The following is a 10945-nucleotide window of genomic DNA, read 5'->3' on the forward strand; positions in this document are numbered from 1 at the left end:
CCCCAGGGCCCGGGACGTCTGGGGGTGCCGCGCCCGGAGCCGGCCCAAGGCTCAGGCTCTGAGTCCGGCCAAGCAGGGCTGAAGGCCACCCCCGCCCCTGCAGCTAGGTGACCGGCACAAACTGCCTTCCCTCTTGGAGCCGAGGTTCTGTCCCCTGTAAATAGGTTCCGCAGCCCTGTGCTACAGGGGCAGTGAAGGCGGCATGGTCTGGACAGAGCCGGTTGGTCACCGAACCCACATGCAGGGAGAGCTCGGGTGCCGGCTCTTCAGGCCATGCTGCCCGTGCACAGGTGCCTGGCCCTGCTGGGACCCTAAAGACATTGCTGGCTGGTGGGGAGCCCTCCACCACACTGCCCAGAGAGGGGCCTTCTCCTGTCTGGAGACCCGACTTTCTCCCAACAGCATAACCCACAAAGGGAGGTGGGACCAGGGAAGACGCAGGTGACAGACCCCACATGCGTTGCCCACCGGGCCACCCAGCCTTTGGTCCACGGAGAGTGGGGGCTCCTAGGAGATGGGTCTGGGGGACTGGAAGCTCCTGGGGAGCAACAACCCTCCCTGGCTCTGCCTCACCCTGGTACCAGACCTGCCTGGCCCCCCATTTACACTGCTAACCGTCCCCCGATGCTCCTGCCTTCCCCCAGCCCCGGGGGACGCACAGCCTGTGCATTCATGGGTGACTCATTGCAGCCTTTCTCGTAAGTTCCCCAAGGTGCTCTGTGCCCCAGGAGGAGCAGAGCGTGCCCAGGGGGGTGCCAGCACCCCCTCCATCCCTCCCGAAGGGGCCGCAGCCCCACAGGAGCATCAGAGAGAAGAAACTCGGTTTCCCCTCCAGCCCATCCCTCTGGCCCCCAGCGCTGGGACCCTGCTCTTGGGACTCATCAGTGACATCCCTACCTGCGGGGATCTGCCACGTGCCTGCCGCCGTCACTGAGCGCTCGCTGCCATCCAGCCTCGTTGGCACACCCCTCTCGCACAGGCTGGGCTGCAGGGTAGCTGAGGTCAAACCCTGGTTTCCTGACTTGTCCCTTCCGGGACCTGTTCTTGGCCAGCCCTGGCGGGAGGTGACAATGGACAGTTGCATGGCTCTTGCTGCTCCCCCGGGTACAGGGTGGCCTGGGCTCCTGGAGGAGGTGGACACTCAAGGCCACTGTGGGCCTTGGAGGAGGGCCAGGCAGAGGGAAGGTGGCCAGGCTACCGGGGACCATGGCAGGGACAAAGAACTGGTCTGGTAGATGGGGGTGTCTCCATGGTGGCATGGCAGCTCCCAGCCACCGCCTTCCAGAGCCTGCCTTCCTCCTGTGACCAACTGCAAGGCTGCCCCCCAGCAAGGCCGGGGGCGGTCTGGGACCTCCACCAGGTGCCTGGGGGCTCTTGGACAACCTCTGCTGTAAATTCCTCACCCGGGAAGGGAGAGGTGGACAGGGAGGGCGCGGGCGGGCGGGAAGGAGAGACGCATGTGAGAGCTTAGGTAGGAAGGACTCTCTGGCTCCCCACTGCTTCCGATCAGCTGGTCACCCTGAGAAAAAACTTATTCTTCTGCGCAGTTTGGGGAGCATGTGTCCCCACTGCCACGAGGCCACCATGGCATCACCCACGGTCACTTCCTCTCCTTGGGGACCTCCAAGCCCCTGGAGAGTGGGGGGTCACTGGGGGGCCGCCAGGGCCCACAGGCAAGTGTGGCAGGGAGCCGGAAGGAAAGGGCCTGACCACACACGAGGCCTGAGCGCCTCACCGGGAGACCACGCACACCCCGGAAATAGCTGGAGGCTGTGTGAGGCCAGGCCGCACCCATGTCATTGAGTGCCGCCTGGCTGCACAGCATTCCTAGGCTCTTGCTGGCAGGTGCCAGCTTTGTCAGCCCGTGTCCCCCCGCCCCGGGGGCCTGTGGGTAGGAAGCAGGACACACGAAACAGGAGCCTCCGTCCCTGGCTCATGTGACCCACACCCCCTCCCTGTCCTGTCTGTGCTCCTCCACCCCAGCCTGCCAGGCTGGGGCACTGTGAGTGCTAGGGACAGGCAGAGACAAAGAGGGAGGGAGGGCAAAAAGACAGACAGACAGTGCCAGAGAGGGAGACAGACAGAGAGACGGGGGGCTGGTATGGCCGGGCCCCTCGCTGGGCAGCTCCCCTCTCAAGCGGAGGCCTGGGTGGGACACCTCACCTGGAAGCCCCCGGCAAGGGCCTGCAGCAGAGCCCACACTCCGCCAGGGGCACGGTCGCCGAGGAACCTGCGCCTGCACTCACCCCTCCAGCCACTGGGCAGACTCTTGCCTGGCTGGGGCGCTGAGCCGATGCAGGGACCTCCATACACAGGCCCGTGTGCGGCCTGGGACCTGCCCTACCCTGCCGGCACAGGGGCTCCATTTGGCAGCAGGATCAGAGGGTGCCCAGGTGCCCAGGGGCCATCAGGCTGAGGGACCGGAGCTGGCCTGCTGGCTGAGAACCTGGGCCCTGGAACAGGGCATCCATCCCTGGTCCCTTCCCCACCCCACCTGTACTCTCTCTGGCCTTGGTCCCTGAACCTCACCTTGGCCCCTGGGTGCTCACTGGCGGGCCACCTGTGAGCCTGGGGTGTGGTTGCAGGGCCTGGAAAATGCCTGGTCCCTACTGGATCCACTCACCAGCACCCACCCCCACCCCCACGCCCACGCCCGGCCAGGTGCGGAGGAGGCAGGGCCCTAACGCCCTACCCACCCTCAGACACTGTCACTCCTAACCATAGCCTTGGGCAGCCGGGTAGGCTGGTGGGGACAGGTGCCAACCCTGAGTGAGGGGCTGGACAGGTGCCAACCCTGAGTGAGGGGCTGGACAGGTGCCAACCCTGAGTGAGGGGCTAGGGCTATAGGGGTGCTGGACGGTGGCAGGAGAATGGAAGGGTGCTCGGGCAGGGGTGGCCATTTCACTGTGAGGATGTGGGCGGGGAGGGCGGCAGGCCAGGGCCGTGCTCCGGCTTGGAGGGCGCGGGACCCTGGGGTGCAGATGGCCGCACCCCACACTAGCACACCCCTCCTCTGGGCCAGCACAGCCCACGCCTGGGCTTGCTGCGGACAGTGGCTACTCTGACAGTCAGGGTTGGGGCAGCTGGGGTCCCCTCAGTGGGTGTCTGTGCAATGTCCATCTGTCTGTCCAACAGTAATGAAATGGAAAGGATGCAGGAGAGTGGGCCCCTTCCCCGCAGCCGGCCCCCATCCCACCCTCACCGCTCGCACTCTGATGCCTTCCCTGAGCCTCTCTCTGCCTAGCAGTTCCCAGCTCAGGCCGCTGTCAGTTGCCACGGAAACCCCCATCCTGCTCTGGGGCCCCCTACCCTACAAGCTGCCTTTGCCCCGCCTCCGCGGCCTCTGAGCAAACGAGTGCAACATGTTGGTGGGGGCCGGGCCGCCAGGCAGGTCCGCTTCCAGGGCTGATTGTTCACAGTGGCTCTGGGACCCGGAGAGCCGGTCCTTTCCCTAGTTTCTGAACCGTCGGGTCAGTCCGACGGGGAAAAGGGAGGGGCCCTGGGGTCCGGCGCATGGGTTTCAGGCTCCCTGTGGGTGTGGGGCCCCTGTGTCTGGCTCTAATCTAGGGGCGATGACCGAGGTGCACAGCGCGGGGGGCGGGGGCGGGCAGCATCCTGCCTGTGGCAAAGCAGGCCTCCTCAGGAGGCCCTAGGGAGCCCCCAGTTGGAAAGCCCCCCAATCCTAACGACTTGATCTGTGGGCCAAACACACTCCCCTGCAACCTGCAAATCTCCCAGGGCGGGGGGGGGGCGGTGGTTGGGGGGCGCTCAGGTCTCCCAAAGGAGGCCAGTCTCCCGTGGGCGGGGAGGAGCGGCTGACAGGGAAGCCGCAGAAAGGAGGTAGAGAGGGGCGGGGCCTCTCGCCCCAACCCAGCCCCGCCCCCAGGGGCCCGCATCTCCAGGGTTCCTCCCCCTCCCTGCAAGACTGGTCAAAACTCAGAGCCCGGCAGATTCAGAACTTGGGGAAAGGACCCCAGTGAGTTGGTGAAAACGCCCCCTAGCGACCCGCTGTGCGGGGAGGGGCTGGGGACGATGCAGTGGGAGCGAGCCTGGTTCGAAGGCGGAGCAGGTGGCTGGTGGTGGGGGCGTGGCCGGGTGACTTGTTTTCCTTCCAGCTTCCGACTGGGGGACAAGCCCACCACCTGGGTTTACTTGTGGGTCCCCGAGGAAGCCCCGTTAGACTGAGAGGGCTGCAGAAGTTCCCTCGGAAGGACTAGGGGGGCGGGAGGAGGAGACAGGCGCCCCTGGTTCTGGAGGCCGGAGAGCTGGAACTGTGTTTACAGGCCCGGGTGCAGAGTGCAGAGAGGTCAGGCCAGACCTCGGGCACCACGGAGGGCAGGGCACTCTAACCGGGCGTCGAGGTCCAGAGGTCGCTGCCGGAGCCCTGTACAGCTGGAGGTCTCGCCTGAGGGTTGGGGCCCTGCATCTCCAGTACCCAGGGCCCCACCCCCTCTCCCCACGAGCTGTGCCCCTCGCCAGAGCCTCTGGCCCAGGGACACCGCTGCCCCCACCACAGTCTTGCTTAGAGATCTGGCCCGGGACCAGGCAACTCCAAGTCTCTGCCCAAACTCACATTCCTGAACACCAGGAACAGTTTCTTGGCAAAAAAAATCATGTTTCTAGAGGTTCACTTAGAGGGGAGGGACATGATTGGGGGGGGAAGGGAGGCAGGGAGCAGCAGAGGCCAGTGAGGACCCCCATCCCCCAAGCACTCCAGGGTTGGGGGTTAGCTCCTGGGGCATGGCAGGGAGAGGGCGCCCCCTGCCGGCATCGCCCCCACATTTCCCGAAGCCCTGCTGGGAGGATCGCGGGTTTTTATCAGGCTGCCTGCATCCCTGATCCCCAATTTCTAGGCGCAGTGCACCCTCCTCTGAACACAGGCCTACACCCCAGTATAACAGCCAGGAAGGCACACGGACCCCGAGCCCAGCGCTCCAGACTCGGAAGAGTGATGCTCAGGGTTAGGCACAGGCTGACCCTGGCATCCACGACCCTCCTGTGCTCTCCCACCAGGGCACCACACCAACTCCAAGGACTGGAGCGGCTTGGCCGGTGCTGAGTTGGGTGTAGCCGGACCCCTAAGGTGCTCCGCTATCTCCTCCAACCTCTGGCCGCCTGGCCCTCAGCGCCGTCTTGAGGCCCGAGGATGAACCGTTGCAGCTCAGCGTCCCAGTTTTTCAGAAGCACCAGGATGGACCCATCCACTTCCAAGCCCCCTGGGCTCCTGGCCACCGGAGACTTGGGTGGCCGCTGAGGGCTCCCTGAGGAGAGGGAAAGAGCCGGGAAGTGGGCTGGGAGGGACCAGCAGTCCGGCCACAAGACCTGGGGGGCAGGGCTCTGAACCACATCTGAGAGCTGCCCTGCCCTCCCCCACCTCTTCCCTCTCAAGCTGGGCCCCGCCCCCCCCCCCCAGTGCCCTGGGCCCCAGAGGGGAGGCGTGCCCCCTGTGTTGAGCCGCACCCTCCGCGGGCTCTGCAGCCTGGAGGAGGGGCCCCAAGGGACAGACGCCTGGGTTTCTCAGGCAACGTCAGGGCGGGCCTCCCTCCCAGCCTCCTGCCCGGCTTCCTGGCCTACCTCCTGAGGACCTGGAGGGCTGGCCCGGGCTCCTGGGCTCTGTTTGCTGCTGGCCTTTGAGCCACTGCTGCTGGCTGGTGCCCTTCCACAGACAGAGACACCTGGAGCCTTCCCGCTGGTGAGCGCGGGCGGCCGGCCCCAGGCCCCTGACGGTGGTGGTGGGAGGGAGACGTCGCTGACAGCAGGTAGGGGTGGGGACACGGCAGGCCAGGCCAGTGGCTTAGCCTTCCTGCCTTCCATGGATTTGGCTGGGTGCAGACTGGCCACTCTTCCTGTGTCGTGGTCCCCTGGGGAGGGGTCTTTCTGTCTGGGGCTCCCCTCTGAGGGCTTGGGGCCCCTCAGGGTCAACGCCAGGCCCTCCCTGCTGGGCTGCCCTGCCGTGGGCTCAGGTCTCACTACAGGCAGCACTACATTGTCATCTAATGAACCCTGCCTCAGTTTCCCCACCTGTAAAATGGGGTGAACACTGTCCCAGACCCCAAGGGGGCTGAGGCTGATGGTTCTGCATTTGGTCTCGGCTGGCAGGCCCATTGCCGACAACGGGCCCGGCTCTAACTCTCCCGGGCGAAGGGCCTGCGCCCTGGGCTGTCCTGTCCTCCTGGAAGATTCCCATCCAGTGTGAGTTCGAGGCTGAGGCAGGAGGCAGAAGGGGACCTTCAGCCGGGCCCCACCAGGAGCCGGGGCCCCAGGTGGCTGCTGCGAGCCCTGGGGGATGGTTTTGGTCCCCAGGGCAGGGGTGTCTGTCCCCGCAGGCTCCTTTCCGGGTTGCTGGAGTCCAAGGCTGTGTCACTGCGCTGTGCCCACCTAACTCAGGGGACCACAGTGCGGAAGGCAGGTATCTGCTCTGTGTGGTGTGACCGTGGGTCAGGTGACGGTGCCTTCTTCAGGTACTGCTTGAGGAGCCGCCCGCTGCCTAGGTTGCCCGGGGAACGTGCCGGGTGCAAGGTCTAGACATTGTTCTGCCAGGCCCGGTGCTGAGAGCAGGCCTGGGGTGGGCGCACAGGGCTCAAGACCCAGGAGGGGGCAGGAGCAGGCGCAGGGCCCGGGCCTGGGGGAAGCCGGCCTGGGGCGTGGCGCTCCCTGCCGACCTCTCTGCCGCTGCGTCTGTGAGTCTGTCCCAGGCAGGAGTGCTTGGTTCTTCTTCGGGCCACTCCGCCTGGTTCCCACGGGCTCAGCAGAGGGGCTGCGGCTGGGGCTGAGCGTTGGGCGTGCGGGCAGCTGTGCTTTCACAGCTTCTGAGTCCCCACCTCCGACACACAGCCCCTGCTCTGGGCCCAGCCTTTTGTCCTCGGCGCCCACTCTGCCCCCTCACCCCTCAATGCTTCCATCTGGCGTCCCCAACGGCACCCTCCTCCCGACCTCCAACTGTCTTCCCAAATCGCTGGCTGTGCTGTCACCTTGCTCCCGCCCTGGCATCTGCCACCTTTGTGTGCCCCTGAGTCCCCTCGGGCCCTGACCAGCCTGGAGGGGTCAGCCTGCCTCCCTCGGAGCACCTGGCGGAGGCGCCGAGGCTGGGGGGAGGCCGCCCGGACCAGACCCCACACGAAGCCTGTCGGCAGCCCCCCAGCCTGCCCTGCCTGTCCTGCTCTGGGGACGCTGGTGTGCTCGTGTGCACGTGCGTGTGCGTGCGTGCGAGCTCCCGCACGTCAGAGGGGCGGTGTGTATTTTTGTGCAGCAGGGTCTGATGTGCCCAGGTGCTCGGCTATCAGCGGGTCATGTCCCCAGATGGGGACCAAGCCCGGCTCAGCCTCCAGAGGGCTCCCATTCAGACCTCTCTGGCCCCTGCTGCCGGGTGGCCTCCAGGCATGGCCTGTTGCAAGGCCAGTTTGGGGACCGCTGCCGCCCCGGGGCTGGGTCTCAGTGGGTGGCCGTGTCGGCGCCATGACGATGATGTCCAGACCTGTGCTGGCTGTCGGGCCGCTCCGTGGTCCCTGTCGCCCAGGAGAGCAGGCGTGGCGGGCCTTTCTCCTCCTCAGTCTGCTGACGGCCCCGAGCCTGCCCAGGCCTGCCCAGGCTTGCTCAGGACTTGCTTCTCTGGGGATGAGGTGGTGACAAGTAAACAGTGTGGCTAATTAGAGCAGAGTACTGCCAGCGCCCGACGTGAAGTCCGCCCCACCCCGCTGCCGGCCACCCTGCCCTGCCATCAGGCCCAGGCCTCCGCTCCTCACAGGGCCACCAACACGTGCCAGCCCCCGGGCGAGGGCAGAGGCCGAGGCCCTGGTGAGGGACCACTTGCCGGGGCTGTGCGGCGCCTTGTGCTCGGCAGTGGATGGGGTTGGCGGTCTAGGCTGCGGTGGCCCGGTGGGGACAGAGGTGCCGGCTTTCCTGGTCTGCGTCCGGCCCCAGCGTGGCACTTCGTGTGCCGCGTCTCTGACCCTCCAAAGGGCCGCCCCCACCACACACAGTGGGCGCTGAAGTCCTGTGGCCCTGCCCAGTGAACACGGAGACGCCCGAGGGCTGAATAACCCGCCCAGGGCGCCAGCGGGCACCTGGTGTGTCTGGGAATCAGGCCTCCCCACCACTCTCTCCGCCCCGCGCTGGGAGGCAGACAAAGGCCTGCTCCATGGGCTCTTCAAGCCGAGGAGCCCGCCCCTGGTGACGGTCGAAGAGCAGGCTGGCTCAGCACAGCCCTGGGGCTCACAGGGGCCACCATCTCCCCATGCCGGGCTTCCGACCCTGCTGGGACCCTGGTGTGGAGACAGTGGCTGAGCCTGCGGACCGGAGCCCGACTTCCCAAGGAGCTCGGGCACGCCAGGCCGCCCCTGCCCCCAGCAGCCCCTGGCCCCGAGGTGGGGAAGCTGCGAGGGCGCAGGCCCTCTGGCACCGTTTTGGGTCAGGGGGGCGGGGGGGGGCGGGGCGTCACTTCCTCAGCGAGTGTCAATGTCAGAAACATCCAAAACTGTAAGAATTTTTGTGAATTTATTTCACCCAAACTGATGACAATTGCCGGGAAGCAAAACCTCAACGGATGGAGGGAACGCGCTGGAAGGTGGCAGTCTCACACTTTGTGTTACACCTGACAACCAAAGAGAGATCCCCAGGGGCTTACATGCGTGACATTGACTGGTGCTGAGCTAGGGCGGCGGGAGGAAGCAAGGCAGGTGGGGGGGGGGGCCTCTGGGGTTGGATGGACAGCGTCTTTCACACAGGTGGGCGGAGTCGACTGTCAACCATGAGCACATGACCCCAACATGAGGGGCCCTGGGCGCTGCTCCAGTGCCAGGCAGGGTCCAGGGAGAAGGGAGTCACGCCGCCGCTCCCAGCGCGAGTTGTCTGAGATGCAGAGAGACGCAGACAGGCTCAGCTGGGTGAAGATGACGTTTGTCGGGGAAGATGCTAGCCCTGGACACGGCTGTCCGCAGTGACCCGTTCTTCATGTCAGACTGTCCCACGTGGTTCCTTAGATCTCCGAGGGTGTAAGACCACCACGCAGGCCTCCCCTGAGCTGGTCAGGTTGGGCTGTGGCCCCTCTTTGTCCATGAGAGAGTGGCATCGGGGCAGGAGGCCGGTGGGGTCTGAATGGGGCTCGGGCTCGGCTGAGAGGCTGCCCAGGCCCAGTGAGCAGCGCTGTGACCTGCAGGGGGCGCTCCTCTACCCCAGGTGGCCTCAGCTGTGTGGCCCACCCTGGGCCTTGTCATGTGGGACTCAGGGTGAGGCACAGCCCAGCTCAGAAACAGCATCATCCCAGCAGGCACCAGAGCCCGGACAGGGCAGGGTGACGGAGGCTGGAACAGCCGGGGACTGGACATCAGCAGAGGTCTCGGCAGGGAGAGGGAGGTTCCGAGGCCTCAGGGAGGTGTGTGCCCTCCGGATCTGGGGCTGCGTCTGGAAGCCTCACGGTGAGGCTGGTGGGGGGCGGCAGGGACGAGACCCACCTCAGTCCCCACTGAATGTCCCTGCCAGTGGGGAGAAAGAGCACCAGGCCCCTGCGTCTGGAGGGACCTCTCCACCACAAGGGGAGTGACTCCCCTCTGCCCTTTCGGGAGCAGGGCCAGAAGCACACGGATGTGGGGGCTGGAGGGTCAGGTGGGGGAGGTGGCCCTTCAGTACAGGGGTCAGGCCTCTGCTCGGTGGGATGGCACCGGGTGGGCTTGTGTTCTTGGCACGGCTACTGAAGGATTCTGCCCAGGGGCGGGGAGGCTCTGGGAACCCAGGCAGGGTGAGCAATCTTGACCTGTCCCCTCAATTGTCCAGTCTCTGAGGGTGGGGGACACCATGGTCCCTCCCTTACTGTGTTCCTCGATCCCAGAAACCCAGCGGGTCACAGGGACCCTGTGACAGCGGCTCTGCTGAAGGGTGGCTTTCTCTGCCTGGAGGGAGGGTGCCAGCCCCCCCCACCAGCCTGCCCCACAGACAGGATGGGGGTCCCTGCCTCACAGGCTAAATCCAGCCTCCTGCCCTAGGCCCCTTGACTACACCTGGCAGCCAAGGCAGACCTCCTGTGTCTGCAGCCAGGGCCCCCTGTTGCTGGCAGCACCTCAGCTCCCTCCGGCTGGGCCAGGAGCACCCCCTGCCCGGGCGGCTCCATCCGGGACGTCGCTCTTGGGGGCTGGAGTGGAGCAGGGCCTGCCCCCGTGTTTCTGCGAGACGTTTGTGTCACAGGGCACCGACCTGGGGTGGCGGTGGGGAGCCTGGCCCCCTCTCCCTCCTGTGGCTCTCGGGCTGCAGACTCCTCTTCCTCTGGGACTGCTCCGTGCAGGAAGGGGTGCCTTTAGGACAATTAATTCCTAATGAGAGCTCCTGACCCTCTCGGCCACTCTGTGACTTCTCCCTGCCTAGCCACCAGCTCAGTGCCCTCCCCCAGGGCCCACAATCACGGGGGGGGGGGGGGCTGGGGAGAAGTCTCCAGTCACCCATGGCTGCACTGTAGCTGGGTCGAAGCTGGGACTTGAACCAGCTGTCCTCCTGGGGGCCCTGCTGAGCTCAGGGCCGCTGACTGCAGAGCCTGGGGCCTCCCCACCACACCACGCTGCCAGGGTCCCCAGAAAGGTGACAGGAAGGCTGCTGGGGGTAGCCCGAGCAGGCCTGGGCTCCTGGTGCTAGGGCAGCTCTAGCTACTTTTCCTATGAGCAAAAGGGTGCCCCGCGCCACGCCCTTCCCCACCCCCTGCCCCCAGCAGCCCTGAGCAGCTGGATGGCGGGGGGGGGGGTGGGGGTGGCAGTCAGGGCCTGAGCGCTCGGCCCCCTTCGGACGGCGGTGCCTCAGGTGGGCTCCTCTCTCCCGGGCCCGCACTGAGCCTCCAGCCCGGCAGCTCCCTGACCACACACAGCAGCCCCGGGCCCCAGCACCCCGGGAGGACTGGGGGGTAGGGGGTGCTGCCTGGCACCCCAGCAGGGGTTGAATGCCTCAGGGCCAGTTGCTGAGTGACACG

This window comes from Artibeus jamaicensis, unplaced genomic scaffold (assembly GCF_021234435.1).
Source record: "Artibeus jamaicensis isolate MK-2021 breed Jamaican fruit bat unplaced genomic scaffold, CSHL_Jam_final contig_471, whole genome shotgun sequence".
Lineage (NCBI taxonomy): Eukaryota > Metazoa > Chordata > Mammalia > Chiroptera > Phyllostomidae > Artibeus > Artibeus jamaicensis.